Raw genomic sequence first — 17,774 nt, forward strand, 5'->3', positions numbered from 1 at the left:
CATCATTCCTTCATCAGAGTATCTATGGCATCATTGGCAACTAGAACGCTCGGAAGCCGTTTCGATAGTTCCTAGCCCATAATACTTGGCAATATAATCACTTAACAAGATGGACTCTCGTTGAAGATCAGCAAGATCAACCAACAGATCCATATAAGGAGCCATGGACTCATCCATTGAAGACCAGCAAGGTCAATCAACCAGATCCATGCTCGATTTCAGAAAACAACTCCAACTCTATTCCAATATCTTCCTCGACGCACGCGTGGGTATCCTAGGCGACCCAGAGCCCGAGCACCGTATGGTCAGCACCCTCTAGGATCCTTCGCAGGTAACCTAGCGCTTCACGCATAGGCCGCTTCCTTGGCCCCTCATCCACCGTACCGGAAGCTCACCATTTTAATCGCACCGAGGCTGGTCAAGACCTCGGCCGACCTTGCTACGCGAGACGTCCTTCATTGACTCCCCGTCAGCAGTTGTAACTTTCTCATCACGACCTTAATCACAAGACGGTCAAAATGCTCCCCCCAGCATTCTTGACATAAAACAATCATTTACAAACAGCATTTACAAACAGTTTACAATACAATTTCTATTTTAACTTTCATTTTTCCACATTATCCCTCCTCAATCTACATTACTTATTCCATATTCCATTTATATGTATACTCATCCCATCACATCATTTCCATCTCATCACTTCAGATTCCCTCACATCACAATCGTATATTCACATCCATACATCCACAACTATATGCGTACATTCACATCTACATGCATACATCTACATCCCTATGCATACATCCACATCCACATTCACATTCACCTCCATACATCTACATCTACATGCATACATCCACTCCACATTCACATCCACATCTATACATCTACATCTACATGCATACATCCACCTCTACATCCACATCTACGTCTATACACCTACATCTACATGCATACATCCACATCTCCATTCACATCTACATCTATACATCTACATCTACATGTATACATCCACATCTCCATTCCCATCTACATCTATACATCTACATCTACATGTATACATCCACATCTCTATTCACATCTACATCTATACATCTACATCTACATATATACATCCACATCTCCATTCTCATCTACATCTATACATCTACATCTTCATGCATCCACCCACCTCCACATCCACATCTACATCTATACATCTACATCTACATGTATACATCCACATCTCTATTCACATCTACATCTATACATCTACATCTACATGTATACATCCACATCTCCATTCTCACCTACACCTATACATCTACATCTACATGCATCCACCCACCTCCACATCCACATCTACATCTATACATCTACATCTACATGCATACATCCACCTCCACATTCACACTCACATCCATGCCTCTACATCTACATGCAAACATCCATATCTCCATGCATAATAATATTCTTTTAATTAATCTAGGATGATAGTTCCTAGGATATGGTAGGAAGTCCTCTTTTTATGCTTTGAATGAATTTATTTTATGCGTGATTTCTATAAAAATTTTACCATAGCTCCGCTACTATGATTGATAAATCTCAATTTTTTTCTAAGGGATAAAGCTTATCATTAAGGAAATAATTAGAATGGTCTCTAATTGGGTCATCAATCCATAATGGATTGAATCATCAATGTGCATAAACTAAAAGCATAGCAAAAAGCCATTAATTTGGCCTCAAGCATAGCTTGATTAAGGAAAAGCTTTATGAAAAGCTTCATTTGGATTGAGAATGAGTCATGAGTATGACCATTTCTTGAGTGAGAGAGAGAAATTACATAAAAACCATTGAATTTAAACATAAATGGAAATTAACTTCTATAGCATTTATTAAATTATGTAACTCTTCACTACTATTCACCAATTAACTTCAATAGCATTTAAAAAAAAACCATACCAATTAAACTTCTCAAGCTTGAGAGGGGTTGAGAAGAGAGAATCATTGAGTAATTATAGAAAAGATCAAAATTCAATATACTTACCTTATAATTTGCTTGATTCTTTATTCACGGTAGAGGCCCCCAACCAATCAATTGGTTTAGTATGTTGATGGAGCCACCAATGGGGATTGAAGAAAGAGAGAAGTGTCAAAAACTAGTGAATTATTAAAGAATTCACAGTTCTTGGCTTAGGTGGAGTAACAAAGCATAAGACGCTATATATTTTGGCTTAGGTGGAGTAGAGTAACAAAACATAAGACTCTATATCTTTTTCAACAAGGGGAGGCTTCTATTTATAGGAAAATTTGAGCTCCTAACCAAACAAACTGATTCTAGAATTTTCTAAGTCAGTTTGGTCACTTTTTGACCATTTTTAGGTCAGTTAAGCTAACTTTTTGGAACTAGACTTGAATGAGGAGAGAGGAGAGATGAAATATCTCAATTTTTATGAGTTTAAAACTCATTCAAGCATGTGAAATATGCACCTCCTTTAAAGAATTCCCCTTCCTTACATATGTGTCAAAATTGTATTGCTCATAGTTTTTTACTAATAAACCTTGTACATTTTCAACTCTTCATCTTATGTGAAATATGCACCTCCTTTAAAGAACTCCTCTTCCTTACACATGTGTCATAGTTTTTTTACTAATAAGCCTTGTACATTTTCAACTCTTCATCTTATGTGAAATATGCACCTCCTTTAAAGAACTCCCCTTCCTTACATATGTGTTTATTTACTAATAAACCTTGTACATTTTCAACTCTTCATCTTATGTGAAATATGCACCTCCTTTAAAGAACTCCTCTTCCTTACACATGTGTCATAGTTTTTTTACTAATAAGCCTCGTACATTTTCAACTCTTCATCTTATGTGAAATATGCACCTCCTTTAAAGAACTCCCCTTCCTTACATATGTGTTTATTTACTAATAAACCTTGTACATTTTCAACTCTTCATCTTATGTGAAATATGCACCTCCTTTAAAGAACTCCCCTTCCTTACATATGTGTTTATTTACTAATAAACCTTGTACATTTTCAACTCTTCATCTTATGTGAAATATGCACCTCCTTTAAAGAACTCCCCTTCCTTACATATGTGTTTATTTACTAATAAACCTTGTACATTTTCAGCTCTTCATCTTATGTGAGCATTTACTCATTTTTGGGTATCTTCTTTTACAATTTGGATTTATCTCCTCCCTACACATGGATTGATGCTATTGGCCCATAGGAACCTTAATTGGACCATAGTCTAAAGATTTCTGAAAATCTAGACCCTTAGGCTAAGGTTCTTTATACCTATTTCCAATTAATTCCAATTGTACATTGGAAAATTCTTTTTAAATTTCTGTTTCAGGGGAACTCATCTGAATTATAAGAGATATTTTTCTATCCAGAAATATTCAAAATCTGAATATTCTCTCTCTAGAATATTTTCTCTCTCTAGGTTAAAACAGTCACAAACAAGATCTCTTCTATTTCAGAAAAGGAATTGATTACAGGGGAATATACTAGACATCAAAAGGGGTTGGGGGAGGAATCTTACATTCTACCCCACTTAAAAAACGTGAGATGTCCTCATCTCGCAACTTGGGATGTCCTCATCTCGCAAGATGCACGAATATGAGACTTAGAGAAAAATTTTAATCACGATTAACCACCAAGAAAAGTCTTAGAGAGAGCAAGATTCAAATAAGAACAAGATTTAAACTGTATTCATTCACGGGACTTTTACAGTAAAGATAGAAGAACTCTTTACACTTCCATAAGCCCGTCCATCATATGGTCACAAAAGCAGTCCTCACAAGCTGCACAAGTATAGGGTAACTCATCTATGGGAATGATTCTGCTGGTTATTGCCGCACCTATCTCAGTGGTATGAGGTGATCTAACAAAAGGACCTCTGAGAGGCAAGCCAAAAATGGGGTAAAGGCATATCTTCTTATGAGGAAGAAAACATGCCAGTAAGAAGACCCGCTCAGAAAACCCAAGATGCCTTGATCTCATGACGCAGTAGTATCGGGGACCCAAACCCAAAGCTTCAATAACCATGGCTAAGCGGACATTGTTACGAAAGTGCTGCTGACCCCAGGGTGTTACCCTAGTTATGTTTTGATAGGTCCGCCATTTGGTCTGCGCTACAGAAGTTCCTAGGTGAGGAAAAAGTGAGCGCTCATACTGTTCTATAAAGTCTTTCTTCACAGACTCTCTTGCGTCTTGAAGGTGAGAAATCATCATGGATAAAACTAGCTCTTGTTGCCAAGCCATGAAGGAGATTAAGAAAGAAAGGAGATTGATGGGAGTAAGATTACTGTGAGCGACAAGTAAAAGTTACGACTTATATAAAGGAAGGAGCTAGCGTAACCTAGAAGCCAACGGTAACTTGCCACTGAAGTTTTACCGTCTTTCCAAGATTTGAGTTTGACACATTTTTCTATAGAAGGCATTAAGAATTTTGAGATGAGGAGATAAAAGAAGCTTGTAGGCTAAGTCACCTACTTTCATTGAATTTAGATATAAGGGTCACAATATCTAGGGGATAACTTCTTATACTCCCCAAGAGATAAAGAACTTCTTTTGGGCCGTACTCGAATGAAAGCCAAAACCTTGGTATCCAAAACACCGATTCTCACTTCCGAACTCATTGTTCTAAATCCTTAAAACAGGTGGGAATCCTGAGAAGTATTCTAGGGAAAGGGTCTTCCTTTTTTTAAACAGAAATTTTCTTTTATTTTAGAGAGGGAATAATTATAAGATCAGAAAGGAAGATTCTTACTCCAGTATACCTCGAAGGTTGGGGAGGAATCTTACATTCTACCCCACTTAAAAAGTGCGAGATGTCCTCATCTCGCAAGGTAGAGGACAGCTCTTTTTCTTAAGATCCAATTTTATTCTGGGTTCCTTATATTCTGGTCAACCCAACAGAACACTGGGATAAATATCCCTTATATAGAACTCATCATTAAATAACAATTCATTCAGATCATATCATTCATATCTTTAACATGATAAAGGTCCATTAGACCAAAAAGTTTCCTTCGGAACATTCCTCCCCACGGAAATTTCAGTCAAGCAAGTTCTCAATTTGACATCCCTTAACTTGATCCACCGGTCAAGTATTAACAGTAGCAATCTGACAGCACAATCCACTAATCTCATAGTGATTTGCTGAGTTCGTTATCATCATTCTAGTTATGAATATCATCATAGGGACTCGTCCCATTCCCCCTCATTGTGGTTTCATTATATTTCAACTAATTTTTAAAAATCAACATTTTTTTTTTCAATCAGCATTTTCAATCAGCATTTTCAATCAGAATCCAAATCAATTCATCAATTCTCAAACAGAATTAAAAATCATATCAATCACATTCAAAATCATCATCTAGATAGCATTAACGCTTATAATTTCAAGTCTTAGGTTTACTCGTATATACTGTCAGTAAAGAGCTGCAGTATACTCTCGGTATATACGGGTAGTCACGGCCCTTGGAATTATAAGGTAAATACTATCATGTCTAGGCCTCAAGCAAGTCAGGGATTCTATATAATTGCGGTACTTCCATCTGAGACCCAATTACCAAATTACGAGTTTCAGTTTGAATATCAAATTGTATGAATTATCTCACACAATTATAACCTTTTTGTGTTTCTTGATAAATTTTTGATATATTTGTCTTCTCAGTTGATCTTTATTAACCAAATGCTCTGATACCAACTGTAAGATCCCTGTTCCCACCGAGCAACAGATTCGGGGTACTGGCAGCGGAAGTAGCGCTTCTCGCGCGGGACAGGGGTCCCACACTCGGGGCCTCGCCCACGGATATCCGGATAAGAGACTAATCCGTTGGTTGTTCCAAAACCGAACCCGGAAAAACTTTCTTAACCGGAAGCACGGGCGATTCCACCAGGATAACTTTTTACTCTAACGTAGTCAAGATCATTTCTGATCGAGATGATCCAATTACATCTATAAGATACTTAGTCAGTTCAAGGAAGAAACTTGCACTTGGATCATTGGGATCAACGCTTTTTTCCCCATTCAAGAGGCACAGCCGTTGATTCCTATCCATAGAACAGTTACTGTCCGGGATTTTTTTTTTCTATCGTAAAAACAAAAGTTTGAGTCTCGATTTACGGATCCATCAGTCCAGCCTAACCCCATCCAGTCCCATGGGTTAGCCAACCGCCCAACCACTGTAGTGATGGGATCCAATTAAAAATTTGGTTAGGTTTTGTCCCGGGTACCAAGGAAAAGAGTTCCAAGGCCCCCTAGCCAGATGTTCATGCAAAATAAAACTAGTCACACCACTCACACACCCAATATGAAATTGCCTTTTTCAACCAGATTCAACCAGTTTAAAACAATCCTTTAATAAAACCATAGTATCATTGATCACCATCTTCCAATTTATCCAATTGATTCTTAATTTCCCATCATTCCTTCATCAGAGTATCTATGGCATCATTGGCAACTAGAACGCTCGGAAGCCGTTTCGATAGTTCCTAGCCCATAATACTTGGCAATATAATCACTTAACAAGATGGACTCTCGTTGAAGATCAGCAAGATCAACCAACAGATCCATATAAGGAGCCATGGACTCATCCATTGAAGACCAGCAAGGTCAATCAACCAGATCCATGCTCGATTTCAGAAAACAACTCCAACTCTATTCCAATATCTTCCTCGACGCACGCGTGGGTATCCTAGGCGACCCAGAGCCCGAGCACCGTATGGTCAGCACCCTCTAGGATCCTTCGCAGGTAACCTAGCGCTTCACGCATAGGCCGCTTCCTTGGCCCCTCATCCACCGTACCGGAAGCTCACCATTTTAATCGCACCGAGGCTGGTCAAGACCTCGGCCGACCTTGCTACGCGAGACGTCCTTCATTGACTCCCCGTCAGCAGTTGTAACTTTCTCATCACGACCTTAATCACAAGACGGTCAAAATGCTCCCCCCAGCATTCTTGACATAAAACAATCATTTACAAACAGCATTTACAAACAGTTTACAATACAATTTCTATTTTAACTTTCATTTTTCCACATTATCCCTCCTCAATCTACATTACTTATTCCATATTCCATTTATATGTATACTCATCCCATCACATCATTTCCATCTCATCACTTCAGATTCCCTCACATCACAATCGTATATTCACATCCATACATCCACAACTATATGCGTACATTCACATCTACATGCATACATCTACATCCCTATGCATACATCCACATCCACATTCACATTCACCTCCATACATCTACATCTACATGCATACATCCACTCCACATTCACATCCACATCTATACATCTACATCTACATGCATACATCCACCTCTACATCCACATCTACGTCTATACACCTACATCTACATGCATACATCCACATCTCCATTCACATCTACATCTATACATCTACATCTACATGTATACATCCACATCTCCATTCCCATCTACATCTATACATCTACATCTACATGTATACATCCACATCTCTATTCACATCTACATCTATACATCTACATCTACATATATACATCCACATCTCCATTCTCATCTACATCTATACATCTACATCTTCATGCATCCACCCACCTCCACATCCACATCTACATCTATACATCTACATCTACATGTATACATCCACATCTCTATTCACATCTACATCTATACATCTACATCTACATGTATACATCCACATCTCCATTCTCACCTACACCTATACATCTACATCTACATGCATCCACCCACCTCCACATCCACATCTACATCTATACATCTACATCTACATGCATACATCCACCTCCACATTCACACTCACATCCATGCCTCTACATCTACATGCAAACATCCATATCTCCATGCATAATAATATTCTTTTAATTAATCTAGGATGATAGTTCCTAGGATATGGTAGGAAGTCCTCTTTTTATGCTTTGAATGAATTTATTTTATGCGTGATTTCTATAAAAATTTTACCATAGCTCCGCTACTATGATTGATAAATCTCAATTTTTTTCTAAGGGATAAAGCTTATCATTAAGGAAATAATTAGAATGGTCTCTAATTGGGTCATCAATCCATAATGGATTGAATCATCAATGTGCATAAACTAAAAGCATAGCAAAAAGCCATTAATTTGGCCTCAAGCATAGCTTGATTAAGGAAAAGCTTTATGAAAAGCTTCATTTGGATTGAGAATGAGTCATGAGTATGACCATTTCTTGAGTGAGAGAGAGAAATTACATAAAAACCATTGAATTTAAACATAAATGGAAATTAACTTCTATAGCATTTATTAAATTATGTAACTCTTCACTACTATTCACCAATTAACTTCAATAGCATTTAAAAAAAAACCATACCAATTAAACTTCTCAAGCTTGAGAGGGGTTGAGAAGAGAGAATCATTGAGTAATTATAGAAAAGATCAAAATTCAATATACTTACCTTATAATTTGCTTGATTCTTTATTCACGGTAGAGGCCCCCAACCAATCAATTGGTTTAGTATGTTGATGGAGCCACCAATGGGGATTGAAGAAAGAGAGAAGTGTCAAAAACTAGTGAATTATTAAAGAATTCACAGTTCTTGGCTTAGGTGGAGTAACAAAGCATAAGACGCTATATATTTTGGCTTAGGTGGAGTAGAGTAACAAAACATAAGACTCTATATCTTTTTCAACAAGGGGAGGCTTCTATTTATAGGAAAATTTGAGCTCCTAACCAAACAAACTGATTCTAGAATTTTCTAAGTCAGTTTGGTCACTTTTTGACCATTTTTAGGTCAGTTAAGCTAACTTTTTGGAACTAGACTTGAATGAGGAGAGAGGAGAGATGAAATATCTCAATTTTTATGAGTTTAAAACTCATTCAAGCATGTGAAATATGCACCTCCTTTAAAGAATTCCCCTTCCTTACATATGTGTCAAAATTGTATTGCTCATAGTTTTTTACTAATAAACCTTGTACATTTTCAACTCTTCATCTTATGTGAAATATGCACCTCCTTTAAAGAACTCCTCTTCCTTACACATGTGTCATAGTTTTTTTACTAATAAGCCTTGTACATTTTCAACTCTTCATCTTATGTGAAATATGCACCTCCTTTAAAGAACTCCCCTTCCTTACATATGTGTTTATTTACTAATAAACCTTGTACATTTTCAACTCTTCATCTTATGTGAAATATGCACCTCCTTTAAAGAACTCCTCTTCCTTACACATGTGTCATAGTTTTTTTACTAATAAGCCTCGTACATTTTCAACTCTTCATCTTATGTGAAATATGCACCTCCTTTAAAGAACTCCCCTTCCTTACATATGTGTTTATTTACTAATAAACCTTGTACATTTTCAACTCTTCATCTTATGTGAAATATGCACCTCCTTTAAAGAACTCCCCTTCCTTACATATGTGTTTATTTACTAATAAACCTTGTACATTTTCAACTCTTCATCTTATGTGAAATATGCACCTCCTTTAAAGAACTCCCCTTCCTTACATATGTGTTTATTTACTAATAAACCTTGTACATTTTCAGCTCTTCATCTTATGTGAGCATTTACTCATTTTTGGGTATCTTCTTTTACAATTTGGATTTATCTCCTCCCTACACATGGATTGATGCTATTGGCCCATAGGAACCTTAATTGGACCATAGTCTAAAGATTTCTGAAAATCTAGACCCTTAGGCTAAGGTTCTTTATACCTATTTCCAATTAATTCCAATTGTACATTGGAAAATTCTTTTTAAATTTCTGTTTCAGGGGAACTCATCTGAATTATAAGAGATATTTTTCTATCCAGAAATATTCAAAATCTGAATATTCTCTCTCTAGAATATTTTCTCTCTCTAGGTTAAAACAGTCACAAACAAGATCTCTTCTATTTCAGAAAAGGAATTGATTACAGGGGAATATACTAGACATCAAAAGGGGTTGGGGGAGGAATCTTACATTCTACCCCACTTAAAAAACGTGAGATGTCCTCATCTCGCAACTTGGGATGTCCTCATCTCGCAAGATGCACGAATATGAGACTTAGAGAAAAATTTTAATCACGATTAACCACCAAGAAAAGTCTTAGAGAGAGCAAGATTCAAATAAGAACAAGATTTAAACTGTATTCATTCACGGGACTTTTACAGTAAAGATAGAAGAACTCTTTACACTTCCATAAGCCCGTCCATCATATGGTCACAAAAGCAGTCCTCACAAGCTGCACAAGTATAGGGTAACTCATCTATGGGAATGATTCTGCTGGTTATTGCCGCACCTATCTCAGTGGTATGAGGTGATCTAACAAAAGGACCTCTGAGAGGCAAGCCAAAAATGGGGTAAAGGCATATCTTCTTATGAGGAAGAAAACATGCCAGTAAGAAGACCCGCTCAGAAAACCCAAGATGCCTTGATCTCATGACGCAGTAGTATCGGGGACCCAAACCCAAAGCTTCAATAACCATGGCTAAGCGGACATTGTTACGAAAGTGCTGCTGACCCCAGGGTGTTACCCTAGTTATGTTTTGATAGGTCCGCCATTTGGTCTGCGCTACAGAAGTTCCTAGGTGAGGAAAAAGTGAGCGCTCATACTGTTCTATAAAGTCTTTCTTCACAGACTCTCTTGCGTCTTGAAGGTGAGAAATCATCATGGATAAAACTAGCTCTTGTTGCCAAGCCATGAAGGAGATTAAGAAAGAAAGGAGATTGATGGGAGTAAGATTACTGTGAGCGACAAGTAAAAGTTACGACTTATATAAAGGAAGGAGCTAGCGTAACCTAGAAGCCAACGGTAACTTGCCACTGAAGTTTTACCGTCTTTCCAAGATTTGAGTTTGACACATTTTTCTATAGAAGGCATTAAGAATTTTGAGATGAGGAGATAAAAGAAGCTTGTAGGCTAAGTCACCTACTTTCATTGAATTTAGATATAAGGGTCACAATATCTAGGGGATAACTTCTTATACTCCCCAAGAGATAAAGAACTTCTTTTGGGCCGTACTCGAATGAAAGCCAAAACCTTGGTATCCAAAACACCGATTCTCACTTCCGAACTCATTGTTCTAAATCCTTAAAACAGGTGGGAATCCTGAGAAGTATTCTAGGGAAAGGGTCTTCCTTTTTTTAAACAGAAATTTTCTTTTATTTTAGAGAGGGAATAATTATAAGATCAGAAAGGAAGATTCTTACTCCAGTATACCTCGAAGGTTGGGGAGGAATCTTACATTCTACCCCACTTAAAAAGTGCGAGATGTCCTCATCTCGCAAGGTAGAGGACAGCTCTTTTTCTTAAGATCCAATTTTATTCTGGGTTCCTTATATTCTGGTCAACCCAACAGAACACTGGGATAAATATCCCTTATATAGAACTCATCATTAAATAACAATTCATTCAGATCATATCATTCATATCTTTAACATGATAAAGGTCCATTAGACCAAAAAGTTTCCTTCGGAACATTCCTCCCCACGGAAATTTCAGTCAAGCAAGTTCTCAATTTGACATCCCTTAACTTGATCCACCGGTCAAGTATTAACAGTAGCAATCTGACAGCACAATCCACTAATCTCATAGTGATTTGCTGAGTTCGTTATCATCATTCTAGTTATGAATATCATCATAGGGACTCGTCCCATTCCCCCTCATTGTGGTTTCATTATATTTCAACTAATTTTTAAAAATCAACATTTTTTTTTTCAATCAGCATTTTCAATCAGCATTTTCAATCAGAATCCAAATCAATTCATCAATTCTCAAACAGAATTAAAAATCATATCAATCACATTCAAAATCATCATCTAGATAGCATTAACGCTTATAATTTCAAGTCTTAGGTTTACTCGTATATACTGTCAGTAAAGAGCTGCAGTATACTCTCGGTATATACGGGTAGTCACGGCCCTTGGAATTATAAGGTAAATACTATCATGTCTAGGCCTCAAGCAAGTCAGGGATTCTATATAATTGCGGTACTTCCATCTGAGACCCAATTACCAAATTACGAGTTTCAGTTTGAATATCAAATTGTATGAATTATCTCACACAATTATAACCTTTTTGTGTTTCTTGATAAATTTTTGATATATTTGTCTTCTCAGTTGATCTTTATTAACCAAATGCTCTGATACCAACTGTAAGATCCCTGTTCCCACCGAGCAACAGATTCGGGGTACTGGCAGCGGAAGTAGCGCTTCTCGCGCGGGACAGGGGTCCCACACTCGGGGCCTCGCCCACGGATATCCGGATAAGAGACTAATCCGTTGGTTGTTCCAAAACCGAACCCGGAAAAACTTTCTTAACCGGAAGCACGGGCGATTCCACCAGGATAACTTTTTACTCTAACGTAGTCAAGATCATTTCTGATCGAGATGATCCAATTACATCTATAAGATACTTAGTCAGTTCAAGGAAGAAACTTGCACTTGGATCATTGGGATCAACGCTTTTTTCCCCATTCAAGAGGCACAGCCGTTGATTCCTATCCATAGAACAGTTACTGTCCGGGATTTTTTTTTTCTATCGTAAAAACAAAAGTTTGAGTCTCGATTTACGGATCCATCAGTCCAGCCTAACCCCATCCAGTCCCATGGGTTAGCCAACCGCCCAACCACTGTAGTGATGGGATCCAATTAAAAATTTGGTTAGGTTTTGTCCCGGGTACCAAGGAAAAGAGTTCCAAGGCCCCCTAGCCAGATGTTCATGCAAAATAAAACTAGTCACACCACTCACACACCCAATATGAAATTGCCTTTTTCAACCAGATTCAACCAGTTTAAAACAATCCTTTAATAAAACCATAGTATCATTGATCACCATCTTCCAATTTATCCAATTGATTCTTAATTTCCCATCATTCCTTCATCAGAGTATCTATGGCATCATTGGCAACTAGAACGCTCGGAAGCCGTTTCGATAGTTCCTAGCCCATAATACTTGGCAATATAATCACTTAACAAGATGGACTCTCGTTGAAGATCAGCAAGATCAACCAACAGATCCATATAAGGAGCCATGGACTCATCCATTGAAGACCAGCAAGGTCAATCAACCAGATCCATGCTCGATTTCAGAAAACAACTCCAACTCTATTCCAATATCTTCCTCGACGCACGCGTGGGTATCCTAGGCGACCCAGAGCCCGAGCACCGTATGGTCAGCACCCTCTAGGATCCTTCGTAGGTAACCTAGCGCTTCACGCATAGGCCGCTTCCTTGGCCCCTCATCCACCGTACCGGAAGCTCACCATTTTAATCGCACCGAGGCTGGTCAAGACCTCGGCCGACCTTGCTACGCGAGACGTCCTTCATTGACTCCCCGTCAGCAGTTGTAACTTTCTCATCACGACCTTAATCACAAGACGGTCAAAATGCTCCCCCCAGCATTCTTGACATAAAACAATCATTTACAAACAGCATTTACAAACAGTTTACAATACAATTTCTATTTTAACTTTCATTTTTCCACATTATCCCTCCTCAATCTACATTACTTATTCCATATTCCATTTATATGTATACTCATCCCATCACATCATTTCCATCTCATCACTTCAGATTCCCTCACATCACAATCGTATATTCACATCCATACATCCACAACTATATGCGTACATTCACATCTACATGCATACATCTACATCCCTATGCATACATCCACATCCACATTCACATTCACCTCCATACATCTACATCTACATGCATACATCCACTCCACATTCACATCCACATCTATACATCTACATCTACATGCATACATCCACCTCTACATCCACATCTACGTCTATACACCTACATCTACATGCATACATCCACATCTCCATTCACATCTACATCTATACATCTACATCTACATGTATACATCCACATCTCCATTCCCATCTACATCTATACATCTACATCTACATGTATACATCCACATCTCTATTCACATCTACATCTATACATCTACATCTACATATATACATCCACATCTCCATTCTCATCTACATCTATACATCTACATCTTCATGCATCCACCCACCTCCACATCCACATCTACATCTATACATCTACATCTACATGTATACATCCACATCTCTATTCACATCTACATCTATACATCTACATCTACATGTATACATCCACATCTCCATTCTCACCTACACCTATACATCTACATCTACATGCATCCACCCACCTCCACATCCACATCTACATCTATACATCTACATCTACATGCATACATCCACCTCCACATTCACACTCACATCCATGCCTCTACATCTACATGCAAACATCCATATCTCCATGCATAATAATATTCTTTTAATTAATCTAGGATGATAGTTCCTAGGATATGGTAGGAAGTCCTCTTTTTATGCTTTGAATGAATTTATTTTATGCGTGATTTCTATAAAAATTTTACCATAGCTCCGCTACTATGATTGATAAATCTCAATTTTTTTCTAAGGGATAAAGCTTATCATTAAGGAAATAATTAGAATGGTCTCTAATTGGGTCATCAATCCATAATGGATTGAATCATCAATGTGCATAAACTAAAAGCATAGCAAAAAGCCATTAATTTGGCCTCAAGCATAGCTTGATTAAGGAAAAGCTTTATGAAAAGCTTCATTTGGATTGAGAATGAGTCATGAGTATGACCATTTCTTGAGTGAGAGAGAGAAATTACATAAAAACCATTGAATTTAAACATAAATGGAAATTAACTTCTATAGCATTTATTAAATTATATAACTCTTCACTACTATTCACCAATTAACTTCAATAGCATTTAAAAAAAAACCATACCAATTAAGCTTCTCAAGCTTGAGAGGGGTTGAGAAGAGAGAATCATTGAGTAATTATAGAAAAGATCAAAATTCAATATACTTACCTTATAATTTGCTTGATTCTTTATTCACGGTAGAGGCCCCCAACCAATCAATTGGTTTAGTATGTTGATGGAGCCACCAATGGGGATTGAAGAAAGAGAGAAGTGTCAAAAACTAGTGAATTATTAAAGAATTCACAGTTCTTGGCTTAGGTGGAGTAACAAAGCATAAGACGCTATATATTTTGGCTTAGGTGGAGTAGAGTAACAAAACATAAGACTCTATATCTTTTTCAACAAGGGGAGGCTTCTATTTATAGGAAAATTTGAGCTCCTAACCAAACAAACTGATTCTAGAATTTTCTAAGTCAGTTTGGTCACTTTTTGACCATTTTTAGGTCAGTTAAGCTAACTTTTTGGAACTAGACTTGAATGAGGAGAGAGGAGAGATGAAATATCTCAATTTTTATGAGTTTAAAACTCATTCAAGCATGTGAAATATGCACCTCCTTTAAAGAATTCCCCTTCCTTACATATGTGTCAAAATTGTATTGCTCATAGTTTTTTACTAATAAACCTTGTACATTTTCAACTCTTCATCTTATGTGAAATATGCACCTCCTTTAAAGAACTCCTCTTCCTTACACATGTGTCATAGTTTTTTTACTAATAAGCCTTGTACATTTTCAACTCTTCATCTTATGTGAAATATGCACCTCCTTTAAAGAACTCCCCTTCCTTACATATGTGTTTATTTACTAATAAACCTTGTACATTTTCAACTCTTCATCTTATGTGAAATATGCACCTCCTTTAAAGAACTCCTCTTCCTTACACATGTGTCATAGTTTTTTTACTAATAAGCCTCGTACATTTTCAACTCTTCATCTTATGTGAAATATGCACCTCCTTTAAAGAACTCCCCTTCCTTACATATGTGTTTATTTACTAATAAACCTTGTACATTTTCAACTCTTCATCTTATGTGAAATATGCACCTCCTTTAAAGAACTCCCCTTCCTTACATATGTGTTTATTTACTAATAAACCTTGTACATTTTCAACTCTTCATCTTATGTGAAATATGCACCTCCTTTAAAGAACTCCCCTTCCTTACATATGTGTTTATTTACTAATAAACCTTGTACATTTTCAGCTCTTCATCTTATGTGAGCATTTACTCATTTTTGGGTATCTTCTTTTACAATTTGGATTTATCTCCTCCCTACACATGGATTGATGCTATTGGCCCATAGGAACCTTAATTGGACCATAGTCTAAAGATTTCTGAAAATCTAGACCCTTAGGCTAAGGTTCTTTATACCTATTTCCAATTAATTCCAATTGTACATTGGAAAATTCTTTTTAAATTTCTGTTTCAGGGGAACTCATCTGAATTATAAGAGATATTTTTCTATCCAGAAATATTCAAAATCTGAATATTCTCTCTCTAGAATATTTTCTCTCTCTAGGTTAAAACAGTCACAAACAAGATCTCTTCTATTTCAGAAAAGGAATTGATTACAGGGGAATATACTAGACATCAAAAGGGGTTGGGGGAGGAATCTTACATTCTACCCCACTTAAAAAACGTGAGATGTCCTCATCTCGCAACTTGGGATGTCCTCATCTCGCAAGATGCACGAATATGAGACTTAGAGAAAAATTTTAATCACGATTAACCACCAAGAAAAGTCTTAGAGAGAGCAAGATTCAAATAAGAACAAGATTTAAACTGTATTCATTCACGGGACTTTTACAGTAAAGATAGAAGAACTCTTTACACTTCCATAAGCCCGTCCATCATATGGTCACAAAAGCAGTCCTCACAAGCTGCACAAGTATAGGGTAACTCATCTATGGGAATGATTCTGCTGGTTATTGCCGCACCTATCTCAGTGGTATGAGGTGATCTAACAAAAGGACCTCTGAGAGGCAAGCCAAAAATGGGGTAAAGGCATATCTTCTTATGAGGAAGAAAACATGCCAGTAAGAAGACCCGCTCAGAAAACCCAAGATGCCTTGATCTCATGACGCAGTAGTATCGGGGACCCAAACCCAAAGCTTCAATAACCATGGCTAAGCGGACATTGTTACGAAAGTGCTGCTGACCCCAGGGTGTTACCCTAGTTATGTTTTGATAGGTCCGCCATTTGGTCTGCGCTACAGAAGTTCCTAGGTGAGGAAAAAGTGAGCGCTCATACTGTTCTATAAAGTCTTTCTTCACAGACTCTCTTGCGTCTTGAAGGTGAGAAATCATCATGGATAAAACTAGCTCTTGTTGCCAAGCCATGAAGGAGATTAAGAAAGAAAGGAGATTGATGGGAGTAAGATTACTGTGAGCGACAAGTAAAAGTTACGACTTATATAAAGGAAGGAGCTAGCGTAACCTAGAAGCCAACGGTAACTTGCCACTGAAGTTTTACCGTCTTTCCAAGATTTGAGTTTGACACATTTTTCTATAGAAGGCATTAAGAATTTTGAGATGAGGAGATAAAAGAAGCTTGTAGGCTAAGTCACCTACTTTCATTGAATTTAGATATAAGGGTCACAATATCTAGGGGATAACTTCTTATACTCCCCAAGAGATAAAGAACTTCTTTTGGGCCGTACTCGAATGAAAGCCAAAACCTTGGTATCCAAAACACCGATTCTCACTTCCGAACTCATTGTTCTAAATCCTTAAAACAGGTGGGAATCCTGAGAAGTATTCTAGGGAAAGGGTCTTCCTTTTTTTAAACAGAAATTTTCTTTTATTTTAGAGAGGGAATAATTATAAGATCAGAAAGGAAGATTCTTACTCCAGTATACCTCGAAGGTTGGGGAGGAATCTTACATTCTACCCCACTTAAAAAGTGCGAGATGTCCTCATCTCGCAAGGTAGAGGACAGCTCTTTTTCTTAAGATCCAATTTTATTCTGGGTTCCTTATATTCTGGTCAACCCAACAGAACACTGGGATAAAT

This window comes from Cibotium barometz, chromosome 5 (genome assembly GCF_041138505.1).
Source record: "Cibotium barometz isolate CiBa-2024 chromosome 5, ASM4113850v1, whole genome shotgun sequence".
Taxonomy (NCBI): Eukaryota; Viridiplantae; Streptophyta; class Polypodiopsida; order Cyatheales; family Cibotiaceae; genus Cibotium; species Cibotium barometz.